General features: G+C 38.3%; 1 pseudogene; it reads right to left on the bottom strand.

The window, feature by feature from the left end:
* Positions 1-7,036: 7,036 nt before the first annotated feature.
* Positions 7,037-18,696, bottom strand: LOC100485777 (annotated as a pseudogene).
* Between the last annotated feature and the right edge of the window lie 1,115 nt (positions 18,697-19,811).

Below are 19,811 nucleotides of genomic sequence, written 5' to 3' on the forward strand. Positions count from 1 at the left end.
GTTTGATCCCATATTACAAACCAGTCTTTTTCCTCTAGTGTTTGACCCAGGTCTCTTTAACTGCTGGCTTTTTTACGTGACTGCAAGTCATTTTGCTGAGTGACAATTTTTCTCGCGGAAGTTTCGCAAAAAAATTAGCCAATGGGGAAATGTGGAAATTCACTGCAAACCCATGCCTGACGAAAAAATTTGCTCATCACTAATTACATTAGTTTCAAGGCAATGACACATTGGGCAATTTGGGAATTCTGTTTGCCATCTTTTTTAGTAGCCTGAAAAATAGGCCATAGCACCCCAAAATAATTTTTCATTGCTCTTAAAGGTAGTTACCTTAAAGGCAAATGTTTTGAGTGGTGCACAGGTACATTTATATATATATATATAGATATATAGATATATATATAAAAATATTAATCAACTGTTTTAAGGTAGTATGTGTCTTATAAGGGGTGCTGGAAATTTTATACACATTTTTCTTTGATTTAACCCTCTACTACTCAGTGTAAAATTAAAAGAGGAAAAAAATTAAATCAAACAATTCAGACGTGATTAAAGTACATTTCAGTTTCAGCATGTAGAAATTACAATTAGTGATGAGTGAATCTGTCCTGCTTTGCTTCGCCAGAAGATTTGCTAATCTTTCAAAAGATGCGTGAAATGACAAAAATGTTGCGCGCGTAAAAAAAATTTGTCGACAATGTGGCGCACGTCATTTTTCTGCCACAGGCGACATTTTTTTTTTTTTGTCACGTGACAAATTTTGTTGACCGTTTCATGAAGAAACCCACCAATGGTGAAACATGGAAATTCCCCACAAATCTATTCTATCACTAATTACAACAATTTATATACATAGTCCCCCTCATTTAAGGACTTTATAATATAACATTTATAATATTTGGGACAAAGTAATGGCAAGTATATTAAAGCAGTCAAAGTAGTACTTTGTTGCATATCCCTTGCATGCAATGACTGCTTGAAGTCTGATATTCATAGACATCACTAGGTGCCGAGTATCTTCTCTGGTCCACCATTCAACTCCTGCTTCTTCCGTTGGCTTGTCCTCGTCAGCATAAGGAAGGCATGCTCAATTAAATTTAAATAAAGTGACTGGCTTGGCCAAGCTCAAGCTTTGAGAAACTTCCTTGTTGCCTTAGCAGTTTGGGATCATTATCTTGTCCCAGTTCAGTGAGTTTGGAGGCATTTACTGAAACTTGAGCAGATAAGATGTTTCTATACACCTCAGAATTCATTGTGCAGCTGCCATCAGTCATTACATTATCAATGAAGATGTGCCAGAACCTGTGGCAACCATACATGCCCACGCTATAACACCCCCACATGAGCTGGTATGCTTTGGATCTTGGGCAGTTCAAATTTGGCTCCTCTTAATTTTGGTTTTGTCTGTCCATGTCCAGAATTCGGCAGGCTCTTTTAAGTACTTTACACAAACTGCAATCTGCCCATTTCTGTGGCTAATGAGTGGTTTGCATATTGCAGTGTAGCCTCTGTATTTGTGTTCATGAAGTCTTCTGTGGATAGTAGTCTCTGATACACCTGCCTCCTAAAGAGTGCTTCTGATCCTTTGACAGGTGTTTGGGGATTTCTCTTTACCATAGTGAGGATTCATTTGTCCTCAGCAGTGGAGGTCTTCCTTGGTCTACCAGTCCCATTGCGATTACAGAGCTCACCAGCACATTCTTTCTTCTTTATGATATTCCAGACAGTTGATTTTGGCAATCTTAAGGTTTGACTGATGTCACTAATGGTTTTATTCTTGTTTTTCATCCTCATAACAGCTTCCCTGACTTTCATTGGCACAGCTTTTCTCCTCATGTTGAACAATGGCAACTACAGACTCCAAATAGTGGAAGCAACCTAAGTATCTAATCCCTGCACTAATGAAGCAATGCAACACACCTGAGTACAAACACCTGTGAAGCCTATTGTCCCAAACATTATGGTGCCCTGAAATGAGGGGGGGGGGGCTATATATAAAGAATGTTTTGATTTCTAAATGGTGAAACGGAAATGTATGCAAATAACTTTTTTTTTTAATATATACTTTATTTCTGATTTTCAGAATAAACAGGGGGGGTATACAAAAACTAAGAAGGGGGGAATTAACAAGAATAACATGCATCACTGGAATAATATACAAGTCATGACAACAAGTTTTTATCAAGCATTACACAACAATCTTCCATAAACTAGATCTGATATCTACACTTACTAGTTTGTTTAATGGGGATGAGCCTCAATTCCATATTGTAGCTGAACTAACTGTTAACTGTTTCTTTGTCCTTTAAATAGCTAATTCAGGATTCCCATTTCCTCCAATATTCTTTACTTCTGTATGTATTATTTGTGTTATCCATTATCTTTATTGGTATTTGGGTGCTTGTAATTATGTCTGTAATAACTTCATTACAAAATGCTGTGAGATTGTGGCATGAAAGGTGATTTTCTTCCTCCGCTCCACATCTCCAGCATAGTGTTGAACTACTTGGATGTATTACAGTATCTAATAGACATGATCTGGATGAATAAGAATCTTCATAGACATACTTGGATGTATTCTATGTAATTTAGCAGAAGTATAATGCCATCTAGTGGATACTTTGTAGTTCATTTCTAATGTTTGCATAGCTCTAGAAGATTTATAAATGGAAATAAAGATTTTCTCCCACAGTTGTGGAGATATTATAATACCCAGCTCCACTTCCTATCTATCAATAAAGGGATGTGACATAGATTCTAAATTACATACTGTATTATCATTTTATAAATCTTAGAGAGAGACCTCTTAATTTCTAGCTTCTGCTCTATAACATCCTCCCCTTTGGTAAAAGGTTTGTGCCAATTTTCTTTCATAGAATGTTGAATGAAGTGATGTAATTGGTTATACCCCCAATTGTCTCTGGGGTGTTGCCCCCATCTTTTTTTAATGTCTGCTAAGGGGATAACCTTGTTAATTTTTATAAAATCACTGATTAGTTGCCTTATTATTTAACACATGCCACCTCTGGAATGCTTTCAGGTCTAAACTTGGGACTCGCCAGTAGGGTTGCAGTATACATGGAAATATTGTTAGTTTTGGTTCCTCTTTTGTCTTAAACCAAGTTGGAAGCATAGCATTAATCAGTGGGTGGGACCAGAGCTCTTTCAGCATAAGTTCCTCAGTGGTCCATATCAAGTTTATTAAGGGTATTGGGGTATATCCTTGATCCAATTCATTTTTGTTTTCCAGGGGCCCTCAACAAGATGTGAGTCAATTGGGCTGATACATATTAAAGGTAAGTATCTGGAAGGGCCAATCAAACTTTTTCCTTAGGTAGCATTAACTGATTATATATTTGTCTTGATCTCTTTCCTGACCTTATAAATTTTGTTATTACTGTTTTCAAATTAAAAGGAGACATATCCTATAAAATATTATGAATGTACCAGTGAATTATACTCCTCTAGATATAGAAGGAATGTGCTTAAAAAAGTTGTGTTTTAGACTGATTTATTGAGAAATTCTACCAAAACCCCACTAGCCCCGCCCATCAGTTCCACTTCCTGCTGGCTGAATTCTCGGGATGAGCTGGGGAGCCGACGGCCCTCCATACACTGCACTGTAGGATAGGAACCAATCAGCAGCTAGGCTGACCTGATAGGGAACTGAAGCCTGTCTGTGCTTGTGTGAGTGCAGGGCTGTGATTGGTCATTTTTACAGAGAGGATTAATTTTTAGCACAAAGGGAAACCAGCACAGTATATTATTCATAATTGCCTACAAAATTAGCATTTTTCCCATTTATCCAATATGTCTCCTTTAAAAAAAAAAAATGACTTGGTATCAGGAGGGTTTGCACAAGATAAGGTTTGCATAATGTATTAATGAAATAATTTTGTATGTATTATCTTTCCCTCGTTTTGGAACAAAACCTGATGAGTTACTAGTAGGGGGAGATATTATTTTAATCTATTCGCTATTATTTTCACATAGATCTTCATATCTATATTTATCAATGAAATAGGGCGATAGCTAGCAGAAGACTGGGGATCCTTTTCGGGCTGAAGTATAATCGTAATGCGTGCCTTTATGGCTTGAGGGCAAGGGGGGGGGGGCTAGCTGTTGTTTAAAAGTGTTGTTTTAGCGCTCTATAATATAGAGCACAATATCCATCTGGACCTGGACTTTTGCGAGGCAGGAGGGATTCTACGGTTTCCGTTATTTCTTGCATAGTAAAAGGAAGGTCTATTGTAGAGCTTTGTTCTGGTGTGAAAGGGTTCAGATTTGTTTCTATAAGAAATTGGCTTACTTCTTCAGTCTAACCTTATCATGGGGGCCTTGTAATTTGTATAATCTTTGATAATATTCTTGGCCCGACTTTGCTATGCCTCGTGTGTCATAGTGCAGCGTTTTTCAACCACTGTTCCGCGGCACACTAGTGTGCCGCGAGATGTTGCCTGGTGTGCCGTAGGCAGGGCACCAATGTACTAGGGGGGCACTGCTCTTGGCACCAATGTACTAGGGGGGCACTGCTGCTGGGCACCAATGTACTAGGGGGGCACTGATGCTGGGCACCAATGTACTAGGGGGCACTGCTGCTGGGCACCAATGTACTAGAGGGGCACTGCTCTTGGCACCAATGTACTAGGGGGCACTGCTGCTGGGCACCAATGTACTAGGGGGGCACTGCTGCTGGGCACAGAGTTAAATTTTTTAACATTTTCTAATGGTGGTGTGCCTCGTGATTTTTTTCATGAAACAAGTGTGCCTTTGCCCAAAAAAGGTTGAAAAACACTGTCATAGTGGACCTGTTTTGAGTCTATTATGGATATGGCATGTGACTGTGGTTGAAGTATAGAGGCAAACTGGGTCTCCTAGCTCATAAGATTTCTGTTTGCTTTTGAGATATGCTTTGTATGTGAATTGGTCAAGTAATGTTTTTAGTTGAATACGTAATTTTAAAGTATTTAGAACCAAGCTCTCTTTATGACTTTCTAATCTAATTCTAATTTATAGATTTCAGATATCAAATTACTAACTTGTTTCTCTTTTTTTTTTTCTTTCAGTTTACTACTTAGAGCAGTGGTTCTCAACCTTCCTAATGCCGCGACCCTTTAATACAGTTCATCATGTTGTGGTGACCCCCAACCATAAAATTATTTTCGTTGCTATTTCATAACTGTAATTTTGCTACTGTTATGAATCGTAATGTAAATATCTGATATGCAGGATGTATTTTCATTGTTACAAACTGAACATAATTAAAGCATAGTGATTAATCACAAAAACAATATGTAATTATACAACCCGGATTCCAAAAAAGTTGGGACACTAAACAAATTGTGAATAAAAACTGAACGCAATGATGTGGAGGTGCCAACTTCTAATATTTTATTCAGAATAGAACATAAATCACGGAACAAAAGTTTAAACTGAGAAAATGTACCATTTTAAGGGAAAAATATGTTGATTCAGAATTTCATGGTGTCAACAAATCCCAAAAAAGTTGGGACAAGTAGGAATAAGAGGCTGGAAAAAGTAAATTTGAGCATAACGAAGAGCTGGAAGACCAAATAACACTAATTAGGTCAATTGGCAACATGATTGGGTATAAAAAGAGCTTCTCAGAGTGGCAGTGTCTCTCAGAAGCCAAGATGGGTAGAGGATCACCAATTCCCACAATGTTGCGCAGAAAGATAGTGGAGCAATATCAGAAAGGTGTTACCCAGCGAAAAATTGCAAAGATTTTGCATCTGTCATCATCAACTGTGCATAACATCATCCGAAGATTCAGAGAATCTGGAACAATCTCTGTGCGTAAGGGTCAAGGCCGTAAAACCATACTGGATGCCCGTGATCTCCGGGCCCTTAAACGACACTGCACCACAAACAGGAATGCTACTGTAAAGGAAATCACAGAATGGGCTCAGGAATACTTCCAGAAACCATTGTCAGTGAACACAATCCACCGTGCCATCCGCCGTTGCCAGCTGAAACTCTACAGTGCAAAGAAGAAGCCATTTCTAAGCAAGATCCACAAGCTCAGGCGTTTTCACTGGGCCAGGGATCATTTAAAATGGAGTGTGGCAAAATGGAAGACTGTTCTGTGGTCAGACGAGTCACGATTCAAAGTTCTTTTTGGAAATCTGGGACGCCATGTCATCCGGACCAAAAAGGACAAGGATAACCCAAGTTGTTATCAACGCTCAGTTCAGAAGCCTGCATCTCTGATGGTATGGGGTTGCATGAGTGCGTGTGGCATGGGCTGCTTGCATGTCTGGAAAGGCAGCATCAATGCAGAAAAATATATTCAGGTTCTAGAACAACATATGCTCCCATCCAGACGTCATCTCTTTCAGGGAAGACCCTGCATTTTTCAACAAGATAATGCCAGACCACATTCTGCATCAATCACAACATCATGGCTGCGTAGGAGAAGGATCCGGGTACTGAAATGGCCAGTCTGCAGTCCAGATCTTTCACCTATAGGGAACATTTGGCGCATCATAAAGAGGAAGGTGCGACAAAGAAGGCCCAAGACGATTAAACAGTTAGAGGCCTGTATTAGACAAGAATGGGAGAGCATTCCTATTCCTAAACTTGAGAAACTGGTCTCCTCGGTCCCCAGACGTCTGTTGAGTGTTGTAAGAAGAAGGGGAGATGCCACACAGTGGTGAAAATGGCCTTGTCCCAACTTTTTTGGTATTTGTTGACACCATGAAATTCTGAATCAACATATTTTTCCCTTAAAATGGTACATTTTCTCAGTTTAAACTTTTGTTCCGTGATTTATGTTCTATTCTGAATAAAATATTAGAAGTTGGCACCTCCACATCATTGCATTCAGTTTTTAATCACAATTTGTTTAGTGTCCCAACTTTTTTGGAATCCGGGTTGTACATTGTGAAATATTATTTCTAATTACAAATAAATTAAATTTTGTCTTGAAGCATGGTGTAGCATGGGTAACAGTCTTAATATAACAACAGTAAACTACATTGCTTCATTTTGCAACAGTATGCGTAAAAAGCCAACATCAGTGGGAAGTTTGAAATTGCTTCTTTCTCACCAGATCAGAAATTCTTAGGACAGTCTTTGCAAGAGCACAAGGAAGAATATCTTCCACAACAAGTCTACTTTTGTATTTAGACTTGATAACCAACAAGCTGGAACCCTGTTTCACAAAGATATGTTGTTGGAAATGGAAGAAGAAGGCGCAACACGGTCTCAGACAGAACAGGATATGACTACAAACACTTGATCCAGAACTTTGTAACTGGCATTGTAGAGAAATCAGTTCTCGCTGCATCGCTGTTAAGTGCAATGAACTCCTCTTGTGCTGTCTCAGGAACATCTTCAACTTTGACTGTGAATGGGCTTCTGGCAAGTGCAAATGGGGTGTCAGGTAGATTTGGAAAGTACGATGAAATTTTGTCTGCAAGCATGTGCAAGTGTTCTTTCACAGAAATTATCATCCTAATCCCTTTGTCTGGTTCAATGTCATGTTCCTCAAAGAAAGCAGATAAAGTAGGCAACATGTAAATTTTATTTTCATCCAATATTTTTTGCCAAAGCTGAAGTTTCATTTGGAATGATGAGATCTTTTCAGAAAAATCGAGGCATGTTGCATTTGGTCCTGGAGGTGATAAATTTAACTCATTCAAGATGGCAAAGATGTCAACCAAGTAAGCTATTTTCTGCAGTTCACTTTTATCGCTGAAAAGTGCCTCAAACTGCAGTCTTGTTTTCTAATTAAAAAACGTTTTGAGTTCATCACGAAGCTCAAAAACACCTTTTAAAACTTTTCCTCTCAACAACCATCTCACTTCAGTGTGAAATGGCAGAACATTGTTCGGCGCATCCAACTCATTGCACAGTTGTGAAATCAGTCAACTGTTTAAAGTGCTCATCTTTACAAAATTGACAGAACTTATGACGCTTTTAATTAATTTTCTTATAACTCTTATGGCTGCGTCTTCGTTGCTAATATTTGTCGATGAATTATAGTGAGTTCCGATGAATTTTGGTGACTCATTCAGTAACAAATGTTGAAATCTAGATCAACATCCTAGCATAGCTGGAGCACCATCTGTGCAAACACCACAAACCTTTTCCCAAGAGATCTTTTGCTCTTTCAGATATGAACTGTGTCAAATACATCACGTGCAGTAGTTGTCATTTTAAGAGGTTTGCAGAAAAGAAACTCATCTTTAAAGTTGCCATCATTAATGTATACCTCACGTAAACCAGTAACTGTGAACAGTTTGCAACGTCTGTAGATTCATCAAGCTGGATGCTAAATATTGGAAGTGGAGCAGATTTAATTTCCTGGATTACCTGATGAAGAATATCAGCAGGCATGTCATCTATTCTTCTGCGGACAGTGTCGTTAGATAAGGAAATTGCACTCAATTTCATAACTAATTTGTCTCTGATCATAACTCGAACAATGTCTTTGGCCACTGGCAGCCGTAAATCCTCAGCAATGGTGTGAGGTTTCATAGCTTTAACGGCTGTTATGTTTTGTTTGTGGTACTTGCCACCAGTGTCAAGTCTGGCTATCTTGAGTCCATCAGCTTTGCTTCTAAAATAGTTGTTATCCTTGCCGGCAAAGCTCGGATGCTTGCTATCAAAATGGCGTTTTAGTTTGTTCGGCTTCATAGATTCGGCTGTGAACTTAACAACAAATAACACATTGCAGTTTCTCTATTCCTGCTGTAATTATTGAGGTAAAACCATACTGTAAAAAATCCCCACTATATTTTATTTTCTTAATGTTCTTCTCTACACGATCCATTGTCATGGGATGGTTTGCTAATGAAAATAATATATAACAATAGCTTTAATAATACAAAAAATGATACATGGCATAGTTCAGTCAATACAGTTCATTAAAATTTCCATTCTCTGTGTTGTTTTTTTTACATACCTGGGGGGCAGTATTCACATCAACCACAGCTGAATATAAAAAGACCAATCAGCATCCAGATTCAGTTCCCATGGTACAGATATATATATTTTTTTTTTGCTGTAGTTGATGATTTTACAGTACATGATTTTACTTTTACCCAGTAATTATAATTCATGAAGTGTTGTTTTACCTCCAATACTGCTGCTTTCAACACAGTAGCGGATTTTAACTAGATTTTAAGTAGCTGCTATCTACACAGTAGCTGCTCTCTACACATGTGTGCCTGGTCCACATAAGTACATTATGGCGCCAACCCTGTCACATATACCTGTATTTGTACGGGGTGTATGTGATGGGGTTGGCGCAATTATGTCATCACGCCGGATACTCCTATGTGGGAGTATCTGTATGTGGGTGCACCCGCCTGGAGATGGATAGAGGAGCGGTGTCTCGGTTCCTAAGACCATTGGAAATATGTGTTTTCCGGTGGTCTTAGGCGACCCCCGTGAAAGGGTCGTTCGACCCCCAAAGGGGTAGCGACCCACAGGTTGAAAACCACTGACTTTGAACAATAAGTTGACCTCACAGAACACATTTGTGAGTTTCCCAGTGTCGCGGGTTAAATTTCTGGAGCTGCAGTATCCTGAACTACCTGAAGAATCATATCTCCAATTTGCTTTCTAGTTGTAGATTGATGTAATAGAATATAATTTAGTTTCCATGTATTTCCTTGCACATAACTAGAGGAATTTACTATTTACTGATATAGGTGCATGATCAGAAATGCTACTACAACCAATCTGCGCCTTTGTGAATAAATGAAGCCAATATTGTGAAATATAAATTTAAATTCTCAAATAAACTGTATGAACCTTCGAGAAGTGGGTGTAATTTTTCTCGTTGGGATGCAAAGATCGCCATACATTACCACCACTTCTTTACTTATTTAAGACCTTTATATGATACATTGGTTTTCATAGTAGAAGAGTCAAGTAAAGGGTTCAATGTCAAATTAAAATCACCTCCTAGAATTATTAGGCCCTCTGCAAATGACTTCAGGGAGCTCAGAACTTTACAAAAAAATGATATTTAGGCTTGATTAGGTGCATATATATTTGCTATTGTCACTAGTTGGTTTGCTATCTTCCCCTTTAGAAAGATATAATACCCTTTGTTGTTTTTGAGTGTGTCTATCGTTCTACAGGGTAGATCTCTATGACACGTCAGTACTCCTGTTGCCTTCTTCAAGAGACTGGTACTAAAAAAAAACACATGGGAATAATATTTAGGATTCGGTTGTAGTGTATAAGCCAAATGTATCTTGATGAAAAATGTACACTCTCTTGGACAGATCATTCAACCCATTTAAATTATAGCTTAGTATCTTGCAATCTAATATGGCCATTATGGCTTGAGTGGAAATTATTTCTACTTGTCAGCTTGAGGAGTGAAATGAAATGGTATAAAAACAGGATAAAAAAAAACCACATTTTAACTATAAAAAAATGGGGGGAGGGGCCAGATAACCTTTTTATGTGTAGTTGTAGATTCTGCAACTTAGAATTTCTAAACAACTCAAAATAATCAGTAGTTAGTTACAAAAAAAATCAGAAGCCAAAGAGGGAAAAACCACAATTTTTTCACTATATTATCTTGATCCCAGAAAGTAAGAACCAGGCCACCCACATTAATGAGATTTCTCTGTTTTTCTTCTGTTTTTTGCATCTTTAATCAGACATCCCAAATTTCTTTGAAGACCTGATAATATATGCCAAGTATTCTATGATGAAAGCAAGGATACTCCTGAGAGGATACTTCTACTGTATTACTTTCATAAAAAATTACTGACATTTCATGGGTACCTAAGGGATATTAAGTTCCAGTATTTAGCCTGTGTGTCTGTAGCATGGAATCTGATGTCATATTCGATTAGATCACTTTGTCTATTTGCTAAAACCCTTTTATATTTATTCATTATTTATTACTGCACATTGACAACATATCAAATGCATATGTCAATTTTGCCCTCTCCCTAACAAAATACATCCATTTCAGACTTTTCCATGCCTGGGCTAAGATTTGAAATAGGTCTTGACATTTTAAGCATAATAAGGCCCAAATAGCCTTAGACAAGCTCAATATAAAGCAGTCTATGGCATCTTACAGCAAACCCAAACTGTTAAATAAATAGAAGTCCTACATCTTGCAAGAGGACAAGTACAGTGACCCTACATTACAAAGCTGCCAGTAACTAGGAGAATTTAAACGTCAATAACATCCAGTGCATGGAACCAAAACCTTTTAATTTTATATACAGACAGGTGTTATATGTAGTGATGAGCGAATCTGTCCCATTTAGCTTCACCGAAAAATTAGCGAATCTGTCAAAAGATTCGTGAAACGGCGAAAATGTCGTGCGTCAAATAAATTTGTCACCCGCAGCTATTATTTTGTCGCCCGCGGCTATTATTTTGTCACGCAGCTATTATCTTGTCGCCCGCGACAATTTTTGGACGCGCTGCGAATTTTTCCGCTGCAAATTTTTTCAGCCATTTCACGAAACAATCCACCAATAGCGAAATGCGGAAATACGCAGAGAATCCATGCCTGGCGAAACATTTTGCCCATCACTAGTTATATGTTATTCTGGCAGGGGGGCTCTGCCTGAAGGCCAGCTTAGGTGCACTTTGGCGGAAAGGTCTATTCACTCTCCCAGATACACCTGGAAGCCACTCTTAAAGGTTAGTTCTAAATTACCCTCATAATTGATTTTGCACTTGTCAGTTTCTGATAGGTTGGAAATTAACACACAAACACAAAAAGAAAACCACTGTAGAATACCAGATTAAATTAATTATCTTCAGTGTATTTAAATTGCAGCAATTTATATGATAGAAAATAACAAGTTAGTTTTTATGAATTCAGCAGCACCTACAAGACATTGTGATTGACAATGTTTATTTGCCAGAGTGTCCCCCTCCTAGCCACTCCATCCACTCTTTCCATTTTATGCAAACATGCCCACAATGGAAGCAGTTCTATGAGCAGTCATTATATTAGGTCAGGGAGTGTGTCCAAAACACTAAAAGAAGCAGGCAGATATTAAACAATACTGTTCTTCACTGTAAACAATTTATTGAAAAAACCAAAACAGTTTGCAAATTACAACACTTAAGCACTTGTTACACCATTAAATATGTATGTGTTACAGGACACCATTACAGGGCTCAGAATCTAAAAATTTCCAATTACTGTCTGAAATATAAACTTAGGTCAGTTTTCAAGGAACTTAAACATACAGTTTATATGGTAGGGGTAAATTGTGGACACTGATTATCTGAAAACAGGAACTTAAGCTGTATTGATAACGGCACTTCCAGACCCATGTGACTTGGTGTATGCTAAATGACAACTTTTTATTTCAGGCAGTTCAAGAGCCCACTAGGAATGACGCTATTTTGGACCTGGTGATTTCTAATAATAATGAACTTATCTCTAACATTTATGTGGGTGAGCATTTGGGGAACAGTGATCACAACATGGTCTCCTTTGAGATAATGCTGCAGAGACAGCGCTATAAGGGAGTAACTAAAACACTCAATTTTAGACGTGCAGACTTTGCCAGTATAAGGGCATCTCTGCAATGTGTCAACTGGGAAAGGCTTTTCATGGGGTTAGACACAGAAGGAAAATGGAACATCTTTAAAACATTGCTTTGTAGGTATACACAACAGTATATCCCCCTAGTAAGCAAGGAGAGGCATCGCAAAGCAAAACCTTTATGGCTGAATAAAAGTGTTATTGTCGAGGTTGGTAAGAAAAAACGTGCTTTTAGGGCATTCAAGTTAGCTGGGACAGCGGAAACTTTCATCAGGTACAAGGAAGCAAATAAAGCATGCAAAAAAGCTATCAAGCAAGCTAAACTAGAGATGGAAAGGGATATTGCAGCTAGGAGTAAAAAGAATCCAAAATTATTTTTTAATTATGTGAATAGTAAAAAAATGAAGCAAGAAGGGGTGGGAACTTTATTATCACGGGGGGGTACGTTGGTTGATGAAAACGGGGAAAAAGCTGAAATTTTGAACTCTTATTTTTCATCTGTCTATACATCTGAGGAGCCAGATAATGAAGGCTTCCCTTGTAATATGCCCAGTTCTAGTAATTTAGCTACTGGCGCGTGGGTCACTCGGGAGGAAATTCAAAAGAGACTCGAACATGTAAAGGTAAACAAAGGTCCAGGGCCGGATGGGATTCATCCCAGGGTATTAAATGAGCTGAGCGCTGTGATTGCCAAACCTCTTCACTTAATTTTTCAGGATTCATTGAGGTCTGGCATGGTGCCAAGAGACTGGCGGATTGCTAATGTGGTGCCGTTATTTAAAAAGGGATCCCGTTCTCAGCCTGAAAACTATAGGCCTGTTAGTCTGACATCAGTAGTAGGAAAACTTTTGGAAGGGGTAATAAGGGATAGGGTACTTGAATACATTGCAGTTCACAATACTATTAGTTTGTGCCAGCATGGTTTTATGCGTAACAGATCTTGCCAGACTAATTTAGTTGCCTTTTATGAGGAGGTGAGTAGGAACCTTGATGCTGGAATGGCAGTTGATGTCATCTACTTGGACTTTGCTAAAGCGTTTGATACAGTACCTCACAGAAGGTTAATGATCAAATTAAGGAATATTGGCCTAGAACATAATATTTGTAATTGGATAGAGAACTGGCTGAAGGATAGAGTACAAAGAGTGGTTGTAAATGGAACATTTTCTAATTGGACCAGTGTGGTTAGTGGAGTACCGCAGGGGTCAGTCCTTGGGCCTTTGCTGTTTAACTTGTTTATTAATGACCTGGAGGTGGGCATAGACAGTATTGTTTCTATTTTTGCTGATGACACTAAATTGTGCAAAACTATAAGTTCCATGCAGGATGCTGCCGCTTTGCAGAGCGATTTGACAAAATTAGATAACTGGGCAGCAAACTGGAAAATGAGGTTCAATGTTGATAAGTGCAAAGTTATGCACTTTGGTAGAAATAATATAAACGCAAACTATCTACTGAATGGTAGTGTGTTGGGGGTATCCTTAATGGAGAAGGATCTAGGGGTTTTTGTTGATAACAAGTTGTCTAATTCCAGGCAGTGTCATTCTGTGGCTACTAAAGCAAATAAAGTGCTGTCTTGTATAAAAAAGGGCATTGACTCAAGGGATGAGAACATAATTTTGCCCCTTTATAGGTCCCTGGTAAGGCCTCACCTTGAGTATGCAGTGCAGTTTTGGGCTCCAGTCCTTAAGAAGGATATTAATGAGCTGGAGAGAGTGCAGAGACGTGCAACTAAACTGGTTAAGGGGTTGGAAGATTTAAACTATGAGGTTAGACTGTCGAGGTTGGGGTTGTTTTCTCTGGAAAAGAGGCGCTTGCGAGGGGACATGATTACTCTGTACAAGTACATTAGAGGGGATTATAGGCAGTTGGGGGATGTTCTTTTTTCCCATAAAAACAATCAACGCACCAGAGGTCACCCCTTTAGATTAGAGGAAAGGAGTTTCCATTTGAAGCAGCGTAGGTGGTTTTTCACGGTGAGGGCAGTGAGGTTATGGAATGCCCTTCCTAGTGATGTGGTAATGGCAGATTCTGTTAATGCCTTTAAGAGGGGCCTGGATGAGTTCTTGATCAATCAGAATATCCAAGGCTATTGTGATACTAATATCTACAGTTAGTACTAGTGGTTGTATTTATAGTTTATGTATGTGAGTGTATAGATTGGTAGGTGTGGGTTAGGTGTGCTGGGTTTACTTGGATGGGTTGAACTTGATGGACACAGGTCTTTTTTCAACCCTATGTAACTATGTAACTATATGTAACTATGTAACTATCCCCAACCAGCGGCTCGGGGGCAACATGTTGCTCACCAACCCCTTGGGTGTTGCTCTCAGGGTCCCCAAACCAGGTAGTTATTTTTGAATTCCTAAAGAATGAAAATAACCTCGCACTAAGGCTTGCTGTATGGGTGCACTTGAAAGTATTCAGAGAATAAATTTATTATAGACAAAAAGCACACACTTGATCAAGGCACACCATCTAGAAATATTTAAAATAGCTTTTATTAATCTCACTTTAAAACCAAGTTAAAAAAAACACACAAAGGAAAACTCAGAAGGGAAGGTTAAAATCAAGAATAACCCTGTGTTTGTTAGAATCGGTATAATTTCAAATCCAATAGCTACAAACAAAGTTATTCTAGAGAGCTTATTAGAAGAGAATGAGGTTGGCACTGGAGGGTCTAATGCTAATGTATGAAAATTAAAGAAAAAATCGGACTTTACACCCGGATATGGTATTAGTTATCACGTTTCTGTATTCAAAGATATGGTCTCAGATGCTTTGTTAAAACTTAACCATAAGAGAAAATTTGACAACTTAACTAGAGCTGAAAGACAAGCCCTAAGAGATTTGAAGTCCTGGGAGGACGTTCAGATAAAGCCATCTGATAAAGGTGGCAATGTGGTTGTTTGGGATAATGAGATGTATATATCAGAAGCAAGACGACAACTCCATACTGAAACGTATAAAAGATTATACACTGATCCAACGGAATCTTTTCTGGCAATTTATAATAAATTGGTAAATGATGCATTCAAAGATCTTCTGATCTCGGAGCAAGAAAAAACGTTTTTATCTATAGACAACCCCAGGATAGCTACTTTCTATTTATTGCCGAAGATTCACAAAAATAGAGTCAAACCCCCAGGACGACCAATAGTGTCAGGCAATGGTAATCTGACTGAAAATGCTAGTAAATATGTGGACTGCTTTCTTAGGAAATTTGTAACATCCTTACCATCATTTGTAAGAGATACTATGGGGGTTTTAGCTAGACTAAATGGCATTCATGAAGTGAAAGACACTTGGCTTGTGACACTAGATGTGGAGGCTCTATATACCTCAATAAACATAAAGATGGCATTGAGGCTGTGAAACACTTTCTAAGTAGAGATTACACAATGAACCCAGATCTCGGACACTTTATAGTAAAAATCTCGAGTTTCATATTGCACCATAATTACTTTGTCTTCAATAATGTATTTTATCTTCAGATGCAGGGAACGGCCATGGGAACTGCCTGCGCCCCAACGTATGCCAACATATTTTTGGGAAGATGGGAACAGGATGTCGTGTTTGGGGATGATCTTAGTTTCTATACTAACTACATCCCTTTATGGATCAGGTATATAGACGATTTCCTGTTCCTATGGGAGGGGCCACAGAATTTACTAGATCATTTTTGTACAATCTTGAACACTAACAACCTAAACATTCGACTTACACAAAATATTTCTCAAAAAACTGTCTCTTTTCTTGATTTAACTATAAGTATTGATGAGAACTTGAATATTGTCACCGATCTATACAGAAAGGAATCTGCTTTAGTAGCAATATTGCATTATGATAGCTACCACAAAAATACAGTTAAAAATTCTCCCGTTGGCAGGGATCTTTTAAGACTCAGACGTAATTGCACATCTCTTGAAACCTTCCGGCTAAGATCTGAACAATTGAAAATCAGATTGAGGGATAGAGGATATCCTAATAAGATCCTCAAACAAGCCTATCATAGAGCGTTAACCACCAATAGAGATAAGCTCCTGAAAACTAAATCATTGAAGGCTCAAGAAGACCAACAGATAAGATTCGTAACAACGTATGGTCCGCAGACACACAAAGTACAACAAATAATCCAAGAATTTTGGCCGATAATACGTCAGGACCCTGACCTACGATCTGTACTACCTGAAACGGTATCTTTTTGTTATAAAAGATGCCAGAACTTAAAAGATTACGAAAAGTCATTTTGTAAGAAGGAAAGGGACCTTTGGTTGCGGGAACTGTGTTTCCTGTAGTATGGTCAAAAATCAGGATAGCTTTACTGACCGTTTTGGCAATTTACACTATGTGAACGACTACATTAACTGTAAGACCTCAAATGTAATATATTGTATCGAATGTTCTTGTAACAAGAAGTATGTAGGTATGACAACACAAATGTTAAATAAGAGAATACAAAAACATGTTAGTACCATAAATATGGCGAGAGAAGATCGAAAAAACAAAATTCTCAGCACAGTAGCTAGTCATTTTTTAGTGCACCATAATGCTAATCCTGAAAAACTGAAATTTTGGGGGATAGAACATGCTCCCCTAGGTATAAGAGGTGGTAACATAACAGAACACCTCCTAAAAAGAGAAAGTAAGTGGATCTTTATGATGAATACCTTAGCTCCATCTGGATTAAATGAGAAAATTGATTTTTCTACTTTCCTAAAATAGGATCATAGATTTAATTATATTCACTATCACGTTCTTCACTCATCATCTAATTTTGAGACCACCATCTTTTTGATTGTATCGGTACATTGGTGGAAATTATTATAATCATTTATCCTATCATGGCATTATTATTACATGCCATATCATGGCATTTTTTTCACTAGTGGCTGTTGAGACCACTTCTTTCACTGGGATATATACACATTTTTCTATTTTTCCCTTTATTGCACCAGCTATTTATAAATAGAGTGATCGTTTTTGAAGTAATGTGGAGAATCACTATACATATAAAAACATTTTAGTTATTTTGTCAACCCTATTGTCACTTCACTGTTTGGATTATGTTTGGATTATTCATCTTATTTTCCATTATTATTAAAAATACATTAATTAACAATTAGTTTCTCTTATAATTTCATTCCTTAATTCACCAAATATGTTACCTTCGATAAACAAATCAAAGTATACTAAAATAAAAATAAAAGGATAAAATGCTAGTAAATGAAAAAACATGTGACCCTGTTTGTTAGATCTCGTGCCGAGGTAAACCGAATGAGGTGGTAGGCACGAGATAGGATAGGAATAAGCTAATATTGAAAGCATCCACTTTTGGCTGCTAGGGACCGAAAGGGCTACATTGACGGTGAACCCTCATGCATGAGAAGTAATATGTAGGAAAGAATTTTGCCGATTTCATGAGACGCCGTTATGGTGGGTTAATTGCAGAGGAGGGGCTATTATATTCCATATTGCTAAGCCTTGGTTAAGCTTTGCGCCGATCCTAAGAAGTGGGAGGCTGTGGGGAGACGGGCGCTAAGATGAAAATCTAGGCATAAGGAAGGGCCGCTCTCGTATTTGTTGTTGCATAATTAAGAACTCCCCTGTGTGATCGGCGTTATTCCTGAAGGCACTGTGTACCGGGAGAGGAGTGCGTATTATCTTATGTAGGCAGTAGTACTGAGCGTTGCAAAGTTAGGCAACCTCCCGTGAACAATCTTGTATGGGAAGGGCTGATATATGGACGTATCACCCTTGTTATTATAGGTGTACAACTAAGCGTGGGGGCACTGAGTGCCGATGTACATGTAGGCAGCCTCCCGTGAGCAACGTAGTTTCCTCCATACGGGAAGGGCTGGTGGATTGCAGGAGGTGGGTACCAGACGAAAGCTCGTGTACTTGGCCTTGCCAGTAGGACCGACTGCCGTTCCATTTAGTTCGCTTCAAATAGGATTAATTAATGATCTAGCAGACTATCATGATTTCAATAATGTCGCGCTCTCCCACATAGCTCCCTGTGAAATAAGGGAACTCATTTCAATATATGTATACACCAATTTAAGTCTGTGCTGACCTTTGTAATAATTGTGCCACTCTGCATCACGGGAGTATAGTGGGGCAATAAGGGATAAACTGTTGCTATTTATTCATCTACTTACCATGCACTTACCTTTGATATCCATCGAGCCACTGACATAGTCAGGATCAGGTCTAGCGCTAGGTAGAATTAGTAGTTCAAAACTATAACTCTCGTGACCCCATACTCGGGTTGTTCAATGCTTGATGTGGGGTGTGGAAGGCAAAATATCTTATTATTGATATATTATTCTGTTAAACCCCCACTGACCTTAGGGAGATCCTATTGTTGATACTTACCAGCTATCGTTGAAAATAGAGGATATAGTGCGATCATCCTCTTTTCCAGAGGGGAGAAATATAAAGGCTTAGGTCGCCAGTAGCAATCATAGTATTGTAGCTCAGTTCCAAAGCTGTTACTTTGTTTCAGTAACTGTAACACATAACTTTGTTTGTAGCTATTGGATTTGAAATTATACCGATTCTACCAAACACAGGGTTATTCTTGATTTTAATCTTCCCTTCTGAGTTTTCCTTTGTGTGTTTTTTTAACTTGGTTTTAAAGTGAGATTAATGAAAGCAATTTTAAATATTTCTAGATGGTGTGCCTTGATCAAGTGTGTGCTTTTTGTCTATAATAAGTTTTTGAATTCCTGACTTGGGGGCAAGTTTTAGTTGAATAAAAACAAGATTTCCTACCAAATAAAGCCCCTGTAAGCTGATCGTGTGCATAGAGGCTGCCTAATAGCCAATCACAGCCCTTATTTGGCACCTTCATGAACTTTTATGGTGCTTGTGTTGCTCCCCAAGTCTTTTTACATTTGACTGTGGCTCACAAATAAGAAAGGTTGGGGATCCCTGCTATAAGGGGTTACTGTTCTTCTCACTCACCAACACCCACAAAATTCTGCACAACTTGTCATTGCCACCACTCTCAAACTGTAGGGATTACAAACGTCTCAAATTTATATGAAGCACTTATACAGTTAAAGGGTTATTGTAATTGAAACACTCACTCTTCAAATGGTTTATCAGCATGCAGAGGCTAAGGCACACATGTACACACTTTCAAGCGGACCTGTCACCCTAAGAAATAAGTCCAAATTATTTTCTATATTGTTAGTTGAGCAAAATAAACTTTACTTACTCTATATAAATAATATAAACCTTGTTTCCTTCCGTCTTGGCATTACTCAATCAAAGCAAGCAGGCAGGCGCCATT

Source organism: Xenopus tropicalis, chromosome 8, assembly GCF_000004195.4.
Source record: "Xenopus tropicalis strain Nigerian chromosome 8, UCB_Xtro_10.0, whole genome shotgun sequence".
NCBI classification, from domain to species: domain Eukaryota; kingdom Metazoa; phylum Chordata; class Amphibia; order Anura; family Pipidae; genus Xenopus; species Xenopus tropicalis.